This window comes from Acartia tonsa, chromosome 7, assembly GCF_053477335.1.
Source record: "Acartia tonsa isolate MP-2025a chromosome 7, ASM5347733v1, whole genome shotgun sequence".
Classification (NCBI taxonomy): domain Eukaryota; kingdom Metazoa; phylum Arthropoda; class Copepoda; order Calanoida; family Acartiidae; genus Acartia; species Acartia tonsa.
In genome coordinates, this window is record NC_137266.1 from 52,088,770 (window position 1) to 52,114,442 (window position 25,673).

Genomic DNA, 25,673 nt, shown 5'->3' on the forward strand with positions numbered 1-25,673 from the left:
TCTCCCCCATCCAGGAGGCCCACAGTGGCCAATACGCCAGGCCTCCTAAAAAATTTTTTGAAGTGCTCTAACTTTTCCGCCACTGGGGGGAAAATGTTGGGTCATGATTTTTCGCGACCCCATCGGGCCATATTTTCAGGTTTTCCAAGGAATTTTCTCCAACTTGAAAAACCTGCGCGTTATTAACGATCAAAAAACGAGAGGATAATTCACCCCAAAATGGACTTTTTGACCTTTTTTTCCGCAATTTTCAACTTTGCGCGCGCGCTGCGCGCGCATTTTCGCTCCGATTTTCAAAATTCCAATTGTCTCACCTCCGGACGGCCTTCAAGAATCCATAGCAATTTTCCTTTTTAAAATCGGACTCCGTCACCCCATATGACCCCTGCTGTTCAACTGCCGACCCCCCATTTTTGCCCCCCCTCACAAAAAATTTTTTTTTTCCTTGAACTTCATGTGATCCTGACCTTGGTAAAATTATTCCATTTCATTCCATATTTCACCATCATCTAGAAAAGTACGCCGTCCTATTTTGTTCGGACGACACGGTGAAATATGCTGATACAGGCTGATGCCTTGGGACCGCGTGATGCAAGCTGGGGGAGGGAAAGAAGTAAGCAAGAGTAAAGAAAAGAAGCCAAAAAAATACCAAAAACATGAAAGAGCCATGAGATATGAGCAAAAAAATTTTGGGAAAAAAAATTTTTGGAAAAAAGTTTGAGAAAAAAATTGGAGAAAAAAATTTTGAGAAAAAAATTTTGAGAAAAAAATTTTGGGAAAAAAAATTTGGGGGAAAAAAAAATGTGGGAATAAATTTTTGGGGAAAAAAATTTTGGGAAAAAAATAACAGAAAAAAAATTTTAGGAACAAAAAAATTGAGAAAAAAAATTTTGAAAAAAAAATTGAGAAAAAAATTTTGAGAAAAAAAAAATTGAGAAAAAAAAATTTTGGGGAAAAAATTTTGGGAAAATAATAATGGAAAAAAAAAATTAACGTAAAAATTTGGGGAAAAAAATTTAGAGAAAAAATTAGGGGAAAAAAATTTTGGGAAAAAAATTTGGGGAGAAAAAAATTGAGGGAAAAAAATTTTGGGAAAAAAAAATTTGAGAAAAAAGTCGAGGGAAACAAATTTCTGGAAAAAAAAATTGAGAGAAAAAAAATTTGGGGAAAAAAAATTTGGGAAAAAAAATTGAGGGAAAAAAAATTTGGGAAAAAATAATCAAGGGAAAAAAAATTAGAAGAAAAATTGAGGGGAAAAATATTAGAGAAAAAAATTGAGGGAAAAAATTAAGGGAAAAAAAATTTTTAAAAAAAAATTTTAAGAAATAAAATTTGGGGAAAAAAATTTTGGGAAAAAAAACTTTGTGGAAAAATGTTTAGGGGAAAAAATTTTAGTGAATAAAAATTTTAGGAATAAAAAATTTAGGAAAAAAAATTAGGGAAAACATTTTAGGGAAAATATTAGAGGAAAAAAAAATTAGGTAAAAAAAATTTGGGAAAAATTTTAGGGAAAAACATTTGAGAAAAAAAAAATTTAGGGAAAAAAAATTGAGGAAAACATTTTGGGGAAGAAAATTTAAGGAGAAAAAATGAAGGGAAAAAAAATTTGGAGAACAAAACTTAGGGAAAAAATTTTAGGAATAAAAAGTTTAGTGAAAAAATTGGGGAATAAAATTGGAAATAAAATTTTGGGGAAATAAAATTTATGTTAAAAAATTGTAAGAAATTTTGGAAAAAAACAAGAAAATATTTACAAAGTAATAATTGTTAGGATTAAAATATTTACAAAGTAATAATCATTAGAATTAAGAATATTTTCAAAGTAATAATCATTAGAAATAAAAATATGAGTAATTATTGATTGATTTGTAATAGATTAGATAATAAAACTGATATTATTTCAAGAAAGTAATAATAATTTGTATTAGATTTGTAATTGGTTAGATAGTTTAATTGATTATTAAAAAATGTTATTTAGAAATGGATATAATTATAATGTGATAATCATAATATTATGATAAAAGATAATAATATGGATAATTATTGGTTGATTTGTAATAGGTTATTTAATATAATCTATAGTAATAAAATCATAATAATAATTAATAGGAGTATTTATTAATTTATTTAAAATAGGTAAGTATAATAATTAAAAATCATAATATTATAACTGATGAATAATAATAAATTATTATTATTATGTGTAATTATTGATTGATTGTAATGGGTATGATATTATGATTGGTAATCATAGTATTATAATTAATAATTGATAATGAGATAATAATTATTAATAAGAATAATTATTGATTGATTTGAAAAGGGTATGATAATATAATTGATATGTATAGTATTATAATTGATAAGTAATAATAAATTATTATAAACATTTATTAATGATAATAATTGGTATGATAATATAATTGATAATTATAGTATTTTTATTAATTAGTAATAATAAGATAAGTATAATTGTTATGTGTAATTATTGATTGATTTGTAATAGGTAAGATATAATAATAAGATAAGTATAATTATTATGTGTAATTATTGATTGATGTGTAATAGGTAAAATGACATAATTGTTAATTATAGTATACTAATTAATAAGTAATAATGAGATAATTATAATTATCATGTGTAATTATTGATTGATTTGTAATATATTAGGTATGATAATTGATAATTACAAAATTATAATTAATATAAACTTCTAAGATAATTGATTGTTTTGTGAAGGGTAATATAACAAAATCGTTAATAGGTAAGAGAAAATGATTGATAATTATATTATTGTAAATTACAAATGATAATTAGGTAATAATAAGTATTTAATATAATTAATAAACAGATAATGGTAATGATTTTGAGTTGTAATTGGTAGATTACTAATTGGTTAGATAATATAATTGCTAACAGTAGTTATTATACCTGTTAACAGAGATGGAGAGGTAGAGAATGTATTGAAACTGAAGTTACCTCTGATCCTAAATACCCCCCTGCAAGAAACAAGTTTGGATGAAATAATTTTTTTGGAGCCTTCGGCTTAAAAAATTATTTCATCCAAACTTGTTTCTTGCGGGGGGTAAATACATTTAGGGGGAATGGTGTAATAATAGTAGTTGTTATATTTACAGAGAGAGTGTTCTAAAACTGAAGTTACCTCAGATCCTAAATACCCCCCTGCAAGAAACAAGTTTGGATGAAATAATTTTTTAAGCCGAAGGCTCCAAAACTTGTTTCTTGCGGGGGGTAAATACATTTCAGGGGGTGGTGTAATAATAGTAGTTGTTATATTTACAATAATAATAGTAGTTGTTATACTTACAGAAAAATTTTATAATTTCTTGGAACCCCACCCCACTTTTACGGGCTGTGGCCAAAAAAAATCACATTAGAGGGGGTCAATTTTTTTTACATCTCCATAACCGGCATTGCCAGCCGGTTTCACGGATGTGCCGGTCAGGCCTGTCGGCCAGCCGGTTCGCCCGTGGTCGGCTGCCGAAAATACGGCAAAAACGACGTTTTTTGACGGTTTTTGGCCGATTTTGACCCAGGTAACTTTGAACGGCCGTCCCGGCCAGGATATGTGGGGGAAAAAAATTGTGCAAAATAGCAATGAAGGCCCATGGCCCAGAGAATCCAGGGATATGTGTCCCAAGTTGGTCGGCCAACCGGCCTAGCCGCACCGGCCCGCCAAAAATCCGGAAAAACAGCGATTTTTGCCGATTTTCGCGACCTTTGACGGCCGCTGCCGGCCAAACGGCCGGGCCGACCGCCTTCGGCCGCACATCTGCTGAACCGGCTTGGGATGGACTACAAAAAATCTGGAATACACGTGGCTTTGCCCCAAACACACGCCGCGCTACGCGCGTAAAACACGTCAAAAAATGGCCATTTTTTGGGTGCGCTAACTTTGCCGCCACTTAAAGGCCGGAAGGAGGCCGGCAATTGCCTCCGGCAACACTAAATGATAGTTAGAGCCGGCCATTGTGGTTCTATAGGTACCTTCAGAATTTTTTTCCCCCATCCGGGAGGCCCACAGGGGCCAATACGCCAGGCCTGGTAAAAAAAATTTTGAAGTGCTCTAACTTTTCCGCCACTTGGGGGAAAATGTTGGGTCATGATTTTTCGCGACCCCATCGGGCCATATTTTCAGGGTTTAAAAGGAAATTAACGTAACTTGAAAAACCTGCGCGTTATTAACGATCAAAAAACGAGAGGATAATTTGGACGAAACGTGAAATGGAGACTTTTTTTCCGCAATTTTCAACTTTGCGCGCGCGCTGCGCGCGCGTTTTTGCTCCGATTTTCGAAATTTCAATTGTCCTAGGTCCTCCCGGCATTCAAGAATCCATAGCAATTTTCCTTTTGAAAATCGGCCTCCGGCCGCCCCCCTGCGGGGGGGGGTGAGACTGAAAACCCCCCATTTTTGACCCCCTTACAAAAATTTTTTTTTTTCCTTGAACTTCATGTGATCCTGACCTTGGTAAAATATTACATATTTCGTTACACTCATATTCATAATTTCACCATAATCTAGAACAGGCTGACGCGGTCCCTTTCGATTGGGACCCCCACGGTGAAATTTGGTATGGGACCGCGTGAAGCAAGCGTCAGCGAATTGTAAAAATATATGAGTATAGAAAGCATTAACAAATTATTATTATAATTAAGATAATAATTTTATTATACCATAATAATAATATTAAATATAATAAGATAATGATTATTTCAATCTAATAATAATAAGGTAATTGATCAAATAATTAAAATAATAAATATAATATCATTTTAATAAATATGTTATTGTTTAATAATTATTATAATATTAAAGTTATTGAGTACTAATTATATTACAAAACAATTATAATAATAATAATTCTAATATTGAATATAATAAGGTAATTATAATATTGTATGATATTTATATTATTAAATAATTATTATAATAATATGATTGCAAATCATAATATTGTATAATATTTATATTATAAAATAATTAATGTAACATTATAATTGCTAATTATATTATTAATATAATCATAAAATAAATGAAACAACATTATAAATAATTATAATAATATTAAAATTGCTATTTATAATATTGAAAGTGAAAAGATAATTATTTTTGTTATCTCATATTAACATTGTAAATGATATGGTAATTCAAAAAATTAATAATATTATTTTTATGAATATTAAAATAGAAAATAATTAAAATAACATTATTAATAATTTTAATAATATTATAATTGCTAATTAAAGTTAAATATAATAACAGGTATATCAGAGGAAAATAGTTTAAAAAGAACTTACCTTTAATTGAATGAAATGTAATTACAATTATAATATTATTATGAAAATTATGTTATTGTATGATAATTATATTACAAACATTACTATTAACATAACAATTGCTAATTATGATATTGAAAGTAATAAGATAATTATTTTTGTAACCTAATATTGTAAATGATATGATAATTTATAATATAAATATTATTATTTATATGAATATTAAGTTATAAAATAATTGGAATAATTGAAATACCATTATGAATATTTATTATAATATTGTATGATAATTAGATTATAGAATAATTATAATAATATTATAAGTGCTAATTATATAATTAATGTAATCAATAAAATATAAAATTATTAAAATATCATATTAAAATAATTATTATTATTTATTATATATTATAATTGAAAATTATAGTATAGTATCATAATTATGATATAAAATTGCTAAATATATTAATAATATAATTATTAAATAATAAAATAATCAAAATAATATCATAGATAACTATAATAATATTATAATTGCTAATTATAGAAACTTATAAGATAATTGATTGATTTGTAAAGGGTAATATAATGTGATTGTTGATTATAGCATTATGATTGAAATGTATCATTGATATCTATTGTATTGCAAAAAAATAAGATAATTATAATCAAACTATAAAAGTTAGGTATTATAATAATAATTAAAATGTAATAATATTTAGTAATTGATTTGTAACAGGTAAGATAAAATGATGGATAATTTTAATATTGTAAATTACAAATGATAGTGATGACTATATAATGATAATTAGGTAATAATAAGTATTTGGTTATTTAATTAAATTAAAAAACAGATAATGGTAATAATTAGCAATTGATTTTGAGTTGTAGTTGGTGGATTACTAATTGGTTAGATAATATAATTGATAACTGTAGTTATTATACCTGTTACCAGAGATGGAAAGGTAGAGAGTGTACTAAAACTGAAGTTACCTCTGATCCTAAATACCCCCCTGCAAGAAACAAGTTTGGATGAAATAATTTTTTTGGAGCCTTCGGCTTAAAAAATTATTTCATCCAAACTTGTTTCTTGCGGGGGGTAAATACATTTCAGGGGGTGGTGTAATAATAGTAGTTGTTATAATTTACAGAAAAAATTTATAATTTCTTAGAACCCCACCCCACTTTAAGGGGCTGTTGCCGAAAAAAATCACATCAGAGGGGAGCATTTTTTTTACAACCCCAAAACCGGCATAGCCAGCCGGTTTCAGAGATATCCCGGTCAGGCCTTTCGGCCAGCTGGTTCGGCCGTGGTCGGCCGCCAAAAGTACGGCAAAAACGGTGTTTTTTGACGGGTTTTTGCCGATTTTGACCCAGGCCACTTTGGACGGCCGTCCCGGCCAGGGTAATTGGGGGAAAAAAATTGTGCAAAATAGCAATGAAGGCCAATGGCCCATAGAATCCAGGGATATGTGTCCCAAGCCGGTCGGCCGCACGGTCTGGCCGCACCAGCCCGCCGAAAATCCGCAAAAACAGCGTTTTTTGACGATTTTCGCGACCTTTGACGGCCGCTGCCGGCCAAACGGCTGGGCCGACCGCCTCCGGCCGCACATCTGCTGAACCGGCTTGGGATGGACTACAAAAAAGTTGGGATACACGTGGCTGCGCCACAAACACACGCCGCGCTACGCGCGAAAAACACGTCAAAAAATGGCCATTTTTTGGGTGCGCTAACTTTGCCGCCAATTAAAGGCCGGAAGGAGGCCGGCAATTGCCTCCGGCAACACTAAATGATAGTTAGAGCCGGCCATTGTGGTTCTGTAGGTACCTTCAGATTTTTTGTAGCCCCTCTGGGAGGCCCACAGGGGCCAATACACCAGGCCTTGTAAAAATTTTTTTGAAGTGCTCTAACTTTTCCGCCACTTGGGGGAAAATGTTGGGTCATGATTTTTTGCGATGCCATTTTGCCAGATTTTCATGGTTGAAAAAGATTTTTCTGTAAATCAAAAACCCTGCGCGTTATTAACGATCAAAAAACGAGAGGATATTTTGTGTAAAATGGACATTTTGACCTTTTTTTCCGCAATTTTCAACTTTGCGCGCGCGCTGCGCGCGCGTTTTTGCTCCGATTTTCAAAATTCCAATTGCCTCACCTCCGGACGGCATTCAAGAATCCATAGCAATTTTCCTTTTCAAAATCGGCCTCCGGCCGCCCCCCTGCGGGGGGTGGTGAGACTGCGGACCCCCCATTTTGACCCCCCTTACAAAATTTTTTTTTTTCCTTGAACTTCATGCGGCTAACTTGGTAAAATATTACATATTTCGTTACACTCATATTCAAATTTCACCCCGTCTAGAAAAGTACGCCGTCCTATTTTGTTCGGACGACACGGTGAAATATCCCTGATACAGGCTGATGCCTTGGGACCGGGTGGGGCAAGCGTCAGGGAATGGGGCAAGCGTCAAAGAGAAAGGAAAAAGAGAAAGGAAAAAGAGAAAGGAAAAAGAGAAAGGAAAAAGAGAAAGGAAAAAGAGAAAGGAATAGGATAAAATGCAACAGAAACAGAAAACAAACAGTTACAGGCAAAGGCATCAGCATTGGCTTAGTCAACAACCCAAGGCGTCAGCCTGTACCAGTGCAAAAACAGGGTCTAACCATAAAAAAAAACATGAAAAGATTTACAAAGTAATAATCATTAAAATCAAAAAAAAAACATGAATGTATTTACAAAGTAATAATCATTAAAATCAAGAAGACATGAATGCATTTACAAAGTAATAATCATTGAAATCAAGAAAACAGGAATATATTTACAAAGTAATAATCATTACAGAAAATTTACAATTTCTTGAAACCCCACCCCACTTTGAGGGGCTGTGGCCGAAAATTTTCACATCAGGGGGGGTCAATTTTTTTACATCCCCAAAACCGGCATTGCCAGCCGGTTTCACGGATGTGCCGGTCAGGCCTGTCGGCCTGCCGGTTCGGCCGTGGCCGGCCGTCAAAGTACGGCCAAAAACGGCGTTTTTTGACGGCCTTTGGCCGATTTTAACCCAGGCCACGTTGAACGGCCGTCCCGGCCAGGATATGTGGGGGAAAAAAATTGTGCAAAATAGCAATGAAGGCCCATGGCCCATAGAATCCAGGGATATGTGTCCCAAGTCGGTCGGCCGACCGGCCTAGCCGCACCAGCCCGCCGAAAATCCGCAAAAACAGCGTTTTTTGACGATTTTCGCGACCTTTGACGGCCGCTGCCGGCCAAACGGCCGGGCCGACCGCCTCCGGCCGCACATCTGCTGAACCGGCTTGGGATGGACTACAAAAAAGTTGGAATACACGTGGCTGCGCCACAAACACACGCCGCGCTACGCGCGAAAAACACGTCAAAAAATGACCATTTTTTGGATGCACTAACTTTGCCGCCACTTAAAGGCCGGAAGACGGCCGGCAATTGCCTCCGGCAACACTAAATGATAGTTAGAGCTGGCCATTGTGGTTCTATAGGTACCTTCAGATTTTTTCTCCCCCTCCCGGGAGGCCCACAGTGGCCAATACGCTAGGCCTCCTAAAAATTTTTTTGAAGTGCTCTAACTTTTCCGCCACTGGGGGGAAAATGTTGGGTCATGATTTTTCGGGAAGGCATTTTTCCATATTTTCAGGGTTTCCAAGGAAATTACTGTAACTTGAAAAACCTGCGCGTTATTAACGATCAAAAAACGAACGTCTATTTTTACCTAAAATGGACATTGGAACCTTTTTACCTGCATTTTTCAACTTTGCGCGCGCGCTACGCGCGCTGCGCGCGCGCGATCGGAAAAATTCCAATTGTCTGACCTCCGGACAGCATTCAAGAATCCAAAACTGGTTTTGGATTTTCCATCGGCCTCCGGCCGCCCCCCTGCGGGGAGGGGTGAGACCGCCAGACCCCCCATTTTGACCCCCTATACAAAATTTTTTTTTTTTCCTTGAACTTCACCTGATCCTATCTTGGTAAAATTATTCCATTTCGCTCCGATTTTCAAAATTCCAATTGTCCTAGGTCCTCCCGGCATTCAAGAATCCATAGCAATTTTCCTTTTCAAAATCCGACTCCGTCACCCCATATGACCCCTGCTGTTCAACCGCCGACCCCCCATTTTTGACCCCCCTTACAAAAATTTTTTTTTTTCCTTGAACTTCATGTGATCCTGACCTTGGTAAAATTATTTCATTTCATTCCATATTTCACCATTATCTAGAAAAGTACGCCGTCCTATTTTGTTCGGACGACACGGTGAAATATCCCTGATACAGGCTGATGCCTTGGGACCGGGTGGGGCAAGCGTCAGGGAATGGGGCAAGCGTCAAAGAGAAAGGAAAAAGAGAAAGGAAAAAGAGAAAGGAAAAAGAGAAAGGAAAAAGAGAAAGGAAAAAGAGAAAGGAATAGGATAAAATGCAACAGAAACAGAAAACAAACAGTTACAGGCAAAGGCATCAGCATTGGCTTAGTCAACAACCCAAGGCGTCAGCCTGTACCAGTGCAAAAACAGGGTCTAACCATAAAAAAAAACATGAAAAGATTTACAAAGTAATAATCATTAAAATCAAAAAAAAAACATGAATGTATTTACAAAGTAATAATCATTAAAATCAAGAAGACATGAATGCATTTACAAAGTAATAATCATTGAAATCAAGAAAACAGGAATATATTTACAAAGTAATAATCATTACAGAAAATTTACAATTTCTTGAAACCCCACCCCACTTTGAGGGGCTGTGGCCGAAAATTTTCACATCAGGGGGGGTCAATTTTTTTACATCCCCAAAACCGGCATTGCCAGCCGGTTTCACGGATGTGCCGGTCAGGCCTGTCGGCCTGCCGGTTCGGCCGTGGCCGGCCGTCAAAGTACGGCCAAAAACGGCGTTTTTTGACGGCCTTTGGCCGATTTTAACCCAGGCCACGTTGAACGGCCGTCCCGGCCAGGATATGTGGGGGAAAAAAATTGTGCAAAATAGCAATGAAGGCCCATGGCCCATAGAATCCAGGGATATGTGTCCCAAGTCGGTCGGCCGACCGGCCTAGCCGCACCAGCCCGCCGAAAATCCGCAAAAACAGCGTTTTTTGACGATTTTCGCGACCTTTGACGGCCGCTGCCGGCCAAACGGCCGGGCCGACCGCCTCCGGCCGCACATCTGCTGAACCGGCTTGGGATGGACTACAAAAAAGTTGGAATACACGTGGCTGCGCCACAAACACACGCCGCGCTACGCGCGAAAAACACGTCAAAAAATGACCATTTTTTGGATGCACTAACTTTGCCGCCACTTAAAGGCCGGAAGACGGCCGGCAATTGCCTCCGGCAACACTAAATGATAGTTAGAGCTGGCCATTGTGGTTCTATAGGTACCTTCAGATTTTTTCTCCCCCTCCCGGGAGGCCCACAGTGGCCAATACGCTAGGCCTCCTAAAAATTTTTTTGAAGTGCTCTAACTTTTCCGCCACTGGGGGGAAAATGTTGGGTCATGATTTTTCGGGAAGGCATTTTTCCATATTTTCAGGGTTTCCAAGGAAATTACTGTAACTTGAAAAACCTGCGCGTTATTAACGATCAAAAAACGAACGTCTATTTTTACCTAAAATGGACATTGGAACCTTTTTACCTGCATTTTTCAACTTTGCGCGCGCGCTACGCGCGCTGCGCGCGCGCGATCGGAAAAATTCCAATTGTCTGACCTCCGGACAGCATTCAAGAATCCAAAACTGGTTTTGGATTTTCCATCGGCCTCCGGCCGCCCCCCTGCGGGGAGGGGTGAGACCGCCAGACCCCCCATTTTGACCCCCTATACAAAATTTTTTTTTTTTCCTTGAACTTCACCTGATCCTATCTTGGTAAAATTATTCCATTTCATTCCATATTTCACCATCATCTATAGTATAGATGTATATTCAGATAACTACCTCCCTCCCTTTTTCCATGACCTTTTTCGTCTGCTGCCAAATTGTTTTCTGCTACTTGGCTGTGTTAATATAAGCGACACCATTGGCTGATTTTCAATGACTCAATTGAGAGTCGGGACAAGGACACTGCGTTGGGGAGCTACAGTTATTTAACCCCTACCCTTTTAGTGATTTACTCTAATATTAAAACTCAACTTTAATGAACCAACCAAACAAATTTCAATAAAAGTCCCCAAAGTTGTTAAGTTATTGAATAAGAAGAAACCGTTATTATAAAACTGGGGACCAGTGTAAAAACAGCTCAATGTCCCCTCCTTCCCTAGTTACAAACACACTTTATTATCTGGAAAGCAACAGGGGGATTACCAAAGTTTTATAATAACATTTTCTTATTCGTTGGCTCAACAACTTTAAGTTCATACAGAAGTGGTAATTTTGTGTATCAACATATGCGATGTACATACTTTAATTTCAGCCACTGTCTTATCCCTTTAGATCCCTGGGGTAAAAACGCACAACAAGAGGCCTTTTTAGCAAATGCGTAGTTGGTATATATATCTGGTTGTGAGGCCTTATACTTTCATACTTTATGTAGATAAGCTGCACCACACCAGGGATCTACAGGGATAAGACAATAGCCGATAGATTGATGTACATCCCCAACGATAACACACAAAATTACCCGTTCTGTAGATTACAATTAGTGGTTGAAACAGTTAATCACTCATTTAATAAAGCAACCAATCAAAACTGTTATGACAACGAATAAGAAACGTAATTATAAAAACTTTGGGGACTAGGTTCATTGTCCATTGTCCCCTCTCTCTCTCTCTTCCTTGCAATTATACTCTCTCGTTATCATAAAGAGACAGTGAATTACAAAAATTAAATTGAGAATAAAAACCACATGTAAGAAAATTATGATCCACTTATCAGCAAGGGAGAGAACATTGGGAAGTTAATTACACTAGTCCCCAAAGTTTATTATAACATTTTCTTATTAGTCGTCTTAACAATTTTGGGATCTCTATTGAATTATGGTTGGTTGTTTCATTTTTAAACATTTCAACCACTATTTATAATCTAAAAGAAAGAGTAATTTTGTGTATCCCAAATGTACATCAATTTATCAGCCATTAGATCCCAGTTAAATTATTATCCATAAATTTAATTAATACTGCTAAAAGTCATTTAACCCTTAACGGTCGGGGGGGGGGGGGGCGTTGAACGCCCCCCCATCCGGTTTTTTCTATCTCATTTTCTGTGTGTGAAAGATAAAGAGCCCAAACTGCTTGACTTTATAAGTATGGGTATGACACATAACTGAGAGTTGGAATTTTTTGAATATCTCCATCCTGGCGGGCACAGGATGCCAGCAAACCTGGCAGGGTCATCCAGGTAAAGAGCAAAAATATTTTTTTGACTAAAACAAAGCATTTTATCATACCAAAATACTAAAAAATCCTCTAGTAGTACATCCTTATATGAAATACAGGTGTTCAAGTCAATTTCAGGTTCCAGGTATGATCCTGCAGGTCCTGATCCTCCAGGTCTCCAGAAATCTTTAAAAGGCTCCTGTGGCCGCAATTTTTGACTTAGAGACTTCAAATTTTAAACTTAAGCTTTTCTTACATGTCTACATAACGTATTTAAATTTCATGAAGATCCGCCGCCGTTTTCCCGCCGACCGCCGACTGCGGCGGCTGGCAGCTGCCAAGTACAGCTGCGGCCGCTGAAATTTATATTTTGATATTTGTAATGTAAAATTTACATAAAAATAAACATTTTCTGGAAAAAAAATTTTCTTTTAGCTTCAAAAATAAGAAAATTACAGCCGTTTGAAATTTTTAAATAAAAAAAGACCCAAAAACAAAGGTTGTTAAATAAAAGGGTGAAGGAAGCGAAAATTGACTTAGACTTATAAAAGGTCGGAAATTTAGCCCTCTAGCTCTAATAGGAACTGAGATAATTAGGGGGGGCGTTGAACGCCCCCCCCCCCCCCCCCCGACCGATTAAGGTGCGGCAAGGGGCCCGACTGTAAAGGGTTAAGTTAATTGTAATGTTCACCAACAAAAAAAAAGAATATAGAATTTAGCATAAAAAAATCGTTTAAAGCTTTGTTAAGGTCAAACTGTCTTAAATTATTTTCTATAACGAATTGTATTTTTATTATGCTTTTATTGACAGTTATCAGTAGCTAAAAAGTTTTAAATTAAGTAACCTCTTTTTTAAAAGCGAAGCTTTTCTATAATTAGGGTCTGTCCGTCCATCCATACATACGTCCGTCCGTAATGGATAGCTTTTTTGTAATTTAGGCATGTTAGAATTGTCCTATCGATTTCAAATTTTCTATGGTGATTCCTTTAGTAGTTAGGTACGAATTAGAAAGCGTAGCAACTCTATAATAATTACCAAAATATCCATATGTCCATTTTAAACATGTTGATTTTTTTACTTTTTTAACAACAAATTTTTATTTGATCTTATCATCCAATTGATCTGATTTTTGGTACATTGATTCCTGTGACAACAAAGTATAATGTTATAAGTAAAACAACTCTGTAATCAAGTCCTTAATATGTAAGTATGTCCATAAACATTATCATGTATAAAGCAGTTTTTCAACAAATTTACTTACAATTTTGCTTCGACTCTAATACATTTCTGATTATTCAGTTCTGACACTATATAAGTGTTAATGTCCGTTTGTCCTACCGTTTCAGAGCTTTGCTTTGTCATCCTTGTTTAGATATTCATTCGTTCGTAAAAATTACAAAGTATTGCTTACAAATGTTTATATGTTTTAAAAATCAAATATGTAATTTAAAGAATACTGTCCCTTTCATGCAGTTGCAAAACGTTGCAAGAACGGGAGGGTAGGGTTAGAGAACGGAGAAAGGGGGAAAAAGAGGACAGAGATTTGCAGGGATGTAAAGGGATAAGACAATGGCCGATAAATTGATGTACATTCCAATCATAATAATACCAAAATTTAACAATTAGTGGTTGAAAAGTTTGAAAACTCAAAATTCAATGAAATACCTACCAATACTTAATGAACCTTAATTCAGTAAAAGTATACAAAATTGTTATGGCAAGGAATAAGAAAACGTCGTTATAAAACTTTGGGGACTAGGTTCATTGTCCATTGCCCCCCCCCCCCCCTCTGGACACCTCTCTCTTCCTTGCACATATACCCTCTTGTTATCATAAAAAGACAATGTGAAACAAAAAAGTATAAAAGAAAAAAATTACTTTTGTTGCTGTACAAATAATAATCATGATCCAATTATCAGGAAAGGAGGGGACATTAAGCTGTTCATTACACTAGTCCCCATAGTTCTATAATAAATGCTTCATTAATTTGAGTGTTCAAATGTTTCAACCTCTAATTTTAATCTAAAATAAGGGTAATTTTGTGAATCATCTTTGGGGTTGCACATCAACTTATTGACCATTGTCTTATCCCTTCAGATTCCATTTCAAAGCAATTTTACTAAATTGTAATGTTTATAAAAAAAGATGAAATTTTTGTTAAAAGCTTTGGTAAGGTCGGGTAAACTGTCTTAAATTATTTTATTACACAAATTGTATTTTTATTATGCTTTTATTGACAGTTATCCGTGTAGGAAATATTTTAGGAAACAAAAAATAGACTATACTAATGTCTGTTTTTTTAGTTATATATTCATTTGTAACATTAGCAAGTTTATTATACAAAGTCTTACCACTAAATGCTTATGTGTATTGTCTTTTAAAAAAAAATATGTAATGTAAAGAATACTGTCCCTTTCATGCAGTTGCAAAACGTTGAAAGAACGGGAGGGTAGTGTAAGAGAACGGAGAAAGGGGGAAAAAGAGGACAGAGATTTGCAGGGATGTAAAGGGATAAGACAATGGCCGATAAATTGATGCACATTCCCATCATAATGATACCAAAATTTAACAATTAGTGGTTGAAAAGTTTGAAAATTCAAAATTCAATGAAATACCTCTATAGTTGTTAGGCCAATGAATAAGAAAACGTTATAATAAAACTTTGGGGACTAGTGTAACAATCAGCCAATTGTTCCCTAACTCCATGGAGATTTGGATCTGATGGTAAAATCAGAGTAAAGGGTGAATTTAAGGGGGAGAAGAGGTTTGTTGAATAATTGAGGAAAAGATAGAGGAATAGGTGTTCCTTCATTAAAAATAATATGCCAGTATAGTTTCTAAACCGATTGATATTTGCTGGATAAGAACTGGTTCTCATCACACTGAAAAATTATGTATAGTATCGTATTACAGAAAACTTTTCACAAATATTAAAATAAAATCATGAAATTATTACCCGTTTTGTTAGCCCGGAGCTTCGGCCCCTCAGGGCAAACAAATCTGGATTCAATCTTATAAGTTTCATTATAATATCCGCGGAAAGCTGTTCACAATACGATGCGATAAATAACTATTCAAATTGCAATTTATTTTGTGGCCAGTTAAATAGATAATTGAAACTTAAAAACTGGCTTTTTATCAGTTTACGTAATAAAACAATATTAGATTTAATACCAAAATGTAAAACACAAAAATGATTTAATTTTGTAGCAAATCTACTGCTTAACTTGAATGTCATTACGTCTGTAATTTGACTTTAATAATAAGATTAGAGTTCTCTCCAAACTTACGCCATAGATGAAGATGCCTTTAAAAAGTATGAAATCACCCAATGACAAAAAGGAAACTAAAATTCATTGAAACCTTTCTAAACTTATTTTTTTAGTATTGAGGCTACTCTATAATTCATATCATATCAGTCCGTCAGTAGGGGAAATGTGATTTTTTTGCTGATATTTAATATAGAAGGTTCACCGGTATAATCCATTATATTTTGCTAACCTACTTATGGATGTTGTCATTCTAGTTTCATACAAAAATCGCTACTTCATAAAACATTTTTTGTCATAATTGTCTTTTTTTGTTGTTTTATATTTGTACGAGGAAGAATGACTTTACAGTCCAGAGTTCCAGGGAGGGAGGGGACAATGGGCTGTTTATTACACTAGTCCCCAAAGTTTTAATAAGGTTTTATTATTCGTTGGCTAAACAACTTTTGGGACTTTAATTGAATTTTGATCGATTGGTTTATTCAGTTAAGTGGCCAAACGTTTCAACCACTTGTTGGTATCTAAATAAAGGGTATTTCTGTGTAACAACATTGTGGATGTACATTAATTTATTGTTTATTGTCCTATCCCTTTAGATCCCTGCTTTACAGTGCAGTATCCAGTGCCTCTCTCACTAACACAAACCTACAGCAGTTACGCTTTTCCTTCCAGAGGTTGAGGACCAAAACCTGGTTCCTGGACACTACACATCCTTCTGCAACTTTCTAGGAATTATAACCTCTTTTTATCTATAATACAAAGTATTAAATAAAGTAGTAAGCTTTTTTGTCTGTATCGAAGGATCTCGTTAGCCGTGGAACTGATAGGGTGGAAAGGTCAGGACAGTGAAGCTTCTGAAAGGTTCCGGGATGGTTTTAGACTATTTTATTTTTATAAAAAAGTATGGGTATGGTTTTAGCCAATTTTTCTGTACTTCCATATCCCATCGAATATAGAGTCGCTAGTATTATAAAAAAAGTAATATTTGTATGTAGCTTAAGATTTTGATACTACTACTGAACCGATTATGTTCTCAAGTTAAGGAAGGCTAATTTAACTTTTAGATTTATGTCATGGAATGGTTAAGGTTTAAGGCTATTTTTTCTGCCCTGCCTTAGTCCTTCAAGTATAAAGCCCCTAGATACTATGGGCACAACATTTATTTATTGCTTGTTAAATGTTAAAAATAATTTTGATAATTAGCAAAGATACTCTACAATTTATCTATGTTCAACTGTCCTTCTGTTCATTACGCATATTCTAGTGTCTCATTGGGATCATGGAATAAAGAACATAAGATTTTGGGGTTCTTTCTACTTTCCTTTTAAAAAACAAACATTTTTGAATATAAACTATGAATTAATGCTTAGTTCATTTTCATTATACAATACAAAAAAGGAATAAAATATTGTTTTTGATTGTTATTTTTCCTTGATTCATGGGATATTTGAGTAAAGAATATACTGGTACCCAAAGTTTTAAAAATGCATTGCTACGTGGGTGTTTTTAATAAATCTTGATTGTTTATTATGTATACATAAATATATCATCCATTGTCTTATCCCTGAAGATCCCTGATTGTCGTGTTGTTTGAAGTTCAGGGTCATGGATGATAGCCTGATATCTAGTTGCCGAATGTGTACGCAGTTTCCTGAGTGTTTCCTCATCCTAGCTCAATATTTACTACTAGCTAAAAAAGCTTCAAACTTCAAAAAAAAAAATCAAAATTTAAAAAATTCAAATTTATAATGTATATTGTATAAATCGTTTACACATTCAAATTTTGATTTTTTTAAGGGAAGTTTGAAGATTTGTAGCTAGTAGTAAATATTGAGCGAGGATGAGGAAACACTCAGGAAACTGCGTACACATTCGGCAACTAGATATCAGGCTATCTCATGGATGGTTTATTCCAGGGATCTACAGGGATAAGACAGTGGCCGATAAATTAATAATCAATCTAATCAAAACTTAATAAAAGTCCCCAAAGTTGTTAAGCCAACGAATAAGAAAACGTTATTCTAAAACTTTGGGGACTAATGTAATAAACAGTTCATTGTCTCCTTCCTTCCTGGGTTTATTGTATGGTGTATTCTTTATACACTTATTATACAACTTTTATTAATGTTGTAGCATAGCTCCTTATTATATAACTAGTAACTTCGCCCCTAGAGGCCTCTCAGAGGACATGAGGTATGGGGGGTAGAAAGACGCCCTTACTCTCCCATTTTCAATTAAATCTTGAAAAAGAAAAAGAAAATTTATTGCTAAAACACATTTTTTTAGGGCGATTTTTTAGGAGAGATGATCAGTACCCTTCTCAAAAATAGTTATGAACCTTCCCTGGACCCATGAGAAGCTAGATTTTTAATGAGAATTTTATCGGTTCAGATCCTTCGGTATTGAAGACAAATAAACATCCTCTTACTTTTATATTTTTTGTCTACACTTCTGGCAAAGTTTTTGCCTTGTTACCCCTACTTCCATGTTTTCTTTTGAAGAAATTGCTTTTGTTTTTTTATTATTGTATCATTTTTCCTGTATACTAAAAACCACGGAGAAAGGGGACATTGGACTGTCTATTACGCTAGTCCCCAAAGTTTATAACAAGGTTTTCTTTTTCGCTGGGTTAACAACTTTGGGGACTTATATTGACTTTTTATTGGTTGGTTAATGAAATGAGTTTTCATACGTTTCAACCACTAATTGTAATCTACAGAAAGTGTAACTTTGCGTATTATAATTTAGGATGTCTTATCCCTTTAAATCCCTGCATAATATTTCTTTTTTTGTGTGTTGTCACTAAGCAAGACAGTTTCAAAACATTCATTCTTTTTTTTACAAAACTGTCTGTTAAATTGTTATACTTCATTGAAGGGGTGTGTAAAATATTTTCCAGTATGGCTTCAAAAAAGATTAATATCAGCTTGATTAGAACCAGTTCTAAGCCATACTTAAAAATCATGTATCGTATCGTAATACATTCAGTTTTCTACGAATAAAAAAATGTAAAATCATAATATTAAAACCAATTTTAGTCTTATAATTGTACATTTTCATTTCAGTCGAAAAGCTGTTTATAATACGATGCGATAAATAGCTTTTATTTCATTTGCCAAATTCTACTTTTCGGGTTTTAAAATGTAATTTAGAATTTTAAGACAAAACATAAGCTTTTTGTTTCTCTTTGCCTTTACTAAAAAAAACTGAATATTAAATTATATAAGTATTTTCCTCTTGAACATTTTTATCTATCTACATAACTCTCTCTCAATCTATTTATCTAGCAATATATTATTTTGTAGTATGTCTCTATCTCCTATCTTATCTCCTACGTGATAAAGTGCATATTGGTATTCTAACAATATTGTTAAACAGAAAGGGCTTAAATTCTATTTAGTATTATTATCTTAGCTAGCTACAAGTTTCACTTTATTAGAGTACAGGATAATCTGGTGTATGATCCAAAAAATAATAAATTTATTATTATAAATGTGTTTCCTAAATTGAACAGATTCGCTATGTAACTTCAATGTAAACAATTTGTAATGTATGAACATAACCCACTGCATAGCGGTGAACTGAAATTAGTTTCCGAATGTGAACACATTTTCCTAGGTGTTTCCCAATCCTATCTCAATATTTGCTACTAGCTAAAATACCTTCAAACTTCCAAAAAAAAAATCAAAATTTGAAAAATTAAAACTTTGAATGTATAATGTATAAATCGTTAATACATTCAAATTTTGATTTTTTTTTTGAAGTTTGAAGGTTTTTTAGCTAGTAGCAAATATTAAGATAGGATTGGGAAACACCTAGGAAAATGTGTTCACATTCGGAAACTAATTTCAGTTCATCTGCATAGCAGCTTAGTTAAATGCAGGGAGGGAGGGGACATTGGACTGTTCAAAGTCCCCAAAGTCTTTTAATAACTTTTTAAAATCTTTTGCCTAACAACTTTGGAAACTTTTACTAAATTTTGATTGGTTTGTTCATTTAGTTGAGTGTCCCAACGTTTCAACCACTAATTTTAATCTACAGACGGGATAATTTTGTGTATCATAATTGGAAATGTACATCAAATTATCGGCCATTGTCTTATCCCAGGTACAAATATCTCTGCCTAGCAGCGTAGTTAAATGCGTAGTAGGATCAGCTGACCTATGTTTTGACCGGCGTGATGAAGCTAGCTTGCTTTGCGCTTTATGTACAGAATTAATATTAATTAGAATGGTCAAAATATGATTGAAGGGTGATTAATACTCTGTAGTAAATTTTTAACCCTACAATTTAGCTTCTAATAGGTCCTGAAAGGGTTTAAAGCTATTTTTGAGAATGTATCTAAAGGAGCAAGAAAGGGGTAGAAATAAATCTTAAGCTAATCAAAGCTTAAATCTAAAATAGATTAGCCTAAAACCATGCAAGGAACTATGTGAAGCTTGACTAAAAAAACTCTAGGAAACTCTATTATGCGCCACAACGCACCACCCTTCCAAGTCATTTGTTGTTGTTTTCCTAATACCTGTCACTAAGCAAATTTCAACCAGGGATCTAAAGGGATAAGACAAAGGTCTAAACATTGATGTACATCCCCAATGATGATACACAAAACTACCTTTTCTAATAGATTACAATTAGTGACTGAAACTGTTTGACTCTCAACCTGAAAAAAAGTGTCCAAAGTTGTTAAGCCAACGAATCAGAAAATGTTTTTTTAAGAAACTTTGGGGACTAGTATGATAAACAGCCTAATGTCCCCTCTCACCCTAAATATCAACACATAGAAAGGGCCATTGAAAATTATAGGACATGACAACAAGGATAACAACATTCAAAAAAACGAATTTTAACAAAGAGGGAGATAGATTTTGCTTAAATTCGTAAAAATGGCTTAAAAATTCACTAATATTTAGTCTTAAAACTCACACCTAAAAGGAATTTTAGCACAACCTACCGCCCTCTTTGATTATACTTATTAAATTTTATCTAATAGTCATAGGAATCATTATTTTATAAATTACATTATAAAGGATTATTAAAATAATAGATTTTTAAAACTATTTTTTAGCTTTTTATTGAAACATTCTATGATATCCCTGTTGAAAAAGTGTATGTAGAATTGACCAAAACAAATAAGGATATGTCTATGCGCCAAATACGCATATCTCCCAGGGAGGGAGGGGACAATGGACTGTTTATTGCACTGGTCCCCAAAGTTTTATAATAACGTTTTCTTATTCGTTGTCTCAAGAACTTTGGAGACTTTATTGAATTTTAAATTGGTTGGTTCTTTAAGTTGAGTGTCCATATGTTTCAACCAATACTTTTGTGTATCATCATATGGAATGTACATCAATTTATCGGCAATTGTCTTATCCCTTTAGATCCCTGCCCTACATTCGTCCGGCTGACCTGAATTTAAAAAATCACAGACGGTAATATTTTTAAAAACTATTTATGGGTAAAACAGGGACATGTTTATTCATATTTAGTCGAGCTTATTAGGTTTCCCTTGAGTAAGAATAACTAATAAACAACAATGATTATAGCATCCAAAAAAGCGGTAGGACAGACGTGCAACGACTTTTGTAGAGTTAGGAAACTTGTTGCAAAACTGCTGGATAAGGTTAATCACATTTTTAGGACTTGATTGTAGAGATGTTTGCTTACAATATTGTAAATCATACCTAGCTCTTCTAAGAATCATCATACATAGTTTGAAATCGATAGGACAATTTTAACTGTATAAATTAGCGAAAAGATCTTACTTATATAGATGTTTGGGCGGACGGACGGATCTACCCTAATTATAGAAAAGCTTTGCATTTGAAAATAAACAGTAGTTCATTATTGGAACCTTTAATTTAGGTTGGGGGAGGGCCCGGAGGGGGGTATAACCCCCTTACTAACTTACCTTTACCAAATAATTTTAAAGAATTTATGAAACAATGATAGTTTTAGTTTATAGTATTTTTCAAAACATACTCAAAATCGTAAACGATGGGTGATTTCGTAGAGAAATGTTACTGTTTTCAATATTTTCAAAATACTAAAATAACCCTAAAAATATACAAATTCCCCGATATATTCAAACGACCGGAAATTGAGACTTCACACCTCTGTTAACATTTTCATACGGAGAGAAGGGGTCAACTTATGCTAGATTTGGGATGTATTTGTAAAATACTACATATGTTCACATATCTTTACGGTCAAACATTGTCAGAAAATCATAAAAATTCCGGAAAATATTAACATACGAAGAAGGTTTATGACCTCACTAGAATTTTATGACTTGGAATAATAGAGGTTTGGTGAATAGTTTTTTTTTATAGCATCACGCAATCTCGTAGCCAGATTATCAAGATAGTTAATCTTAGTTCTTATTGCTAATTTCGCTTGTTTTTTTATTTCCATTTTGGCAGCATTTCATGCTTAATAAACCAACCAATCACAATTAAAGAAAAAAAGTCTCCAAAGTTGTTATTGCTAATTTATCTTTTGACTTTTCCAGTTACTTTATGTTCTGTTGTGTTTGTCAGTTCAAATGAAGAAATAGGATTTTGTAGATTTATTAATTATGTAATATTTTTTAAAAATGTTATGTAACCCCCCCCCCCCCCAATCATATTTCTTAAAATATCTTATACGTGAGTCACACACAAAGTAGAGAAACAGGTGCATATATTGTTAATGAATTCTGGCGTGGGGGGGGGGGGGTTACAATGATGCATCAGATTCAGAAGTAGCTAATATACCAACCAAAGGTTTTTTTATAATATCTATATGTGATACTTAATTTTTCAAAATATTGCTTGACTTTGATGTATCAATGATCAGAAATAGCTATTTATTTATCTAATATACCAAACAAAATTTTTTTTTATAATAATTAATATAATATCTATATCAGTTACTTAAGTTCTCAAATTTAAAATATAGCTTGAATTTTCTAAAGAATAATTCTTACAACATTTCTGTACGAACACCTTGGCTGACCGTAATATCATGTTACCAGTTACTTACCACCACCCCCCCCCCCCCATATTCCGAGGGTTAATCCCCATAAATCATACATTTAAATAAATACAGGAGACTTTATAATAATAATACTCGAGTCCCCTCCCTCCTCTTTACTACTTACTAGTAATATAAATAAAGACATCTTCTTAGCTTTAACTTTACCAATTCCGAGCCTAACCAAGGAGAGCGCAAAATCTGTCGGACGACACGAAACAAACAGACCAATGAGAGTTCGAGTTGGGTGGGTTAGCGTTGCAACTATATAATATTTACTTATAATTTTGATTATACTTATACATTTATGCTTATGTTAATGTTTGATTGTACTACCATTTCGCTTTTATGGATGTTGTGATCCTTGTTGATATAATTAAACCTTAAAAATATTCCTCACCCCCCCCCCCCCCTTCATATTCATATTTGACTTGCAACTTTGGATGGAAGGAAATAATACCCTTTAGGATTTAACTTTCATTTGACCTATACTGAACTCCCCCCCCCCCCATCTCTTTTAGCAAAAGTTGACCGATGATCATTCATCATATATCATACATCATAATAGGGGGAGGGGAGGGATCTTTTACTTACAACGAGACTTAAATAAATATAAGCAGAGTATTTGTAGTAATTGTAGTAAAAAAAGGGGTAAATTTGTGTATTAATATTAGCGATGTACATCAATTTATCGGCCATTGTCTTATCAATTTAGATCTCTGATCAATATCCTTGTCAACATGCAATTTTATTGGTTTATATCGACTACAAGAAGAGAAAAATGTAGGTTGCAATATTCCCTCACTTTTGTTGGTCGGGATGGAAGGGAAGGGGTAAAGAAGAGGAATGGGGGAGATATAAATTTTAGCCCGCCGAATAGTTCACTTTTTAATAGAACATAAAAATCTGATGTAATGTCCAAGTAATTATAAATCCATTTTAAAGTCGATACTATCCCAAAAAAGGACCACTGCACTGTTAAGGACATTTGATAATTAATGACACAAGTTCTCAAAGTTTTATTAATAAGTTTTTTTACTCGTAGGTTAACAAAATTGAATTGTGATTGGTAGGGTCCGAACTTGTAGTGCCCAATCTTTTCAACCAATGTTTTATATTGTATAGATTTTTATTTATAATTTTTGGTGATGTACATCAATGCAAAGTCCATTTTCTAATCCCCTCAGATTCCTGGGTATGAACCATAGATTATTTGTGTGTGTGTCCATTCCATTTTAGAGGCGCTACTACAACCGAAATATTATTACTTGGATGCTGCATCATATTTTCATGTATTCTGATAAAGTGAAACTCATAGCTGGCTAAAATAACCATACCCCCCACCCCCCAATCTACCCACTCCCCTTCTACTAGATGAACTAATGAACAATAAACGAGTTCTATGTTAGCAAGCTAAATTAACTACAAATTTTCTTTCTCAATATATCCCTGTATATTTCATATTATTTCATTGTTTGTCCATTTTTAAAAACCCGGAAGGCAAGTAGGGATTGAATGGACTGTAAAGTGTAAATTATACTGGTACCCAACCTTTTATAATCACGTTTTCTCATTCGTTTGATTGGACTTATAACTGTATTATTTTTGACAAAATCATACGTCATTTTTTTTGTAAAATTGTTAAATACAGAATACTGTTTAAAGGACATACCTAACCGTAATTGACGGACATACCGACTCTAATCATAGAAAAGCTCTGCTTTATTAAAAGTAAGGTTTCCAGTTCGACCCCTTGCTCAAATCAAAACCTCAACTTCTTTTCTATTTTAAGAGTCGGTCTGTACGTCTGTAACAGTTAGCTCTTTTCGTTATTAGAATGTCCGTATGTCCATTTCAAATTTTAGCTAACAAAAAATAGCTATTTGTTCTGAACGGACGGAACGATCCTAATCATAGAAAGCTTCGCTTAAAAAAAAGCTTATTATATAAGTTTTACAAGCAGAGAATCAATACAAAACAAACAGATTCTATTTAAAAAAAAAGATTAATTTTGCAGATTTGTAATTGATTGCTTTCTACCTATTCCCTAGAAAGGTCCAGGTCATGCTCTAACTAAGGATCTCACTAACCACTGAACCAATGAACAATAAAGCTTCTTAATTAAGTGAAAAGTTAAATTTTGTTTCTTTTAACTTTTAAAACTGCTCATATTTAAACATATCAAGTTCCTATTGTAAAGATTTATGGGAAGGGGTGTTAATTATATCTACTGCTGTTAAAAACAAAGCTTTTCTATAATTGGGGTTGGTTTCACGTCTGTCCGTCTGTACATCTAGAACCGATAGATTAAGAAAGTGGAACAACTTTATAATATTAACTTATAATTCTGTTTATACTTATACATTTATATTCTGATTATTCAGTTTTGACAATCTACAAGTGTTATTGTTTGTTTGTACTACTGATTCGCTTTTATGGATGTTGTCATCCTTGTTGATAAACCCTCTGATTTCCTTTATTTGGCTAAAGTTAAACAGAGTTGCCCCCCCCCCCCCATATCCAATTGAATATGATTTACTACTATTTTCTGCCAAAATAAAAGTAAAAGGTAAAACATGGACAATAATAGTTATTTCTTTCATTGTATTATAAACGGCTTTCTGCGGATATAGAATGTACAATTATAAGATTAAAACCAGTTTTTTTAGCCCCGAGGTGCCGAAGAAAAAAACTAATTCTATATTCTAATCTCCCTCCCCCTCCCTATAAAAAAAGTTGCTCTTAAGAATTCATTTGTAGTTCAGGAAGG

At 34.0% G+C, this 25,673-nt stretch overlaps 1 protein-coding gene across 4 annotated transcripts in view; it reads left to right on the top strand.

Moving 5' to 3' along the window:
• The first annotated feature begins 16,551 nt into the window (after positions 1–16,551).
• LOC145323968 (uncharacterized) overlaps positions 16,552–25,673 on the top strand; it is a 34,252-nt gene continuing 25,130 nt past the window's right edge. For 3 of the 4 annotated variants that reach the window (XM_080166592.1, XM_080166590.1, XM_080166591.1), the window contains exon 1: positions 16,556–16,613. The gene's annotated coding sequence lies outside the window, so the exon portion shown is untranslated. Of the gene's footprint in view, positions 16,614–25,673 lie in introns of all 4 variants that reach the window. The other variant, XM_080166589.1, reaches the window with a different exon arrangement.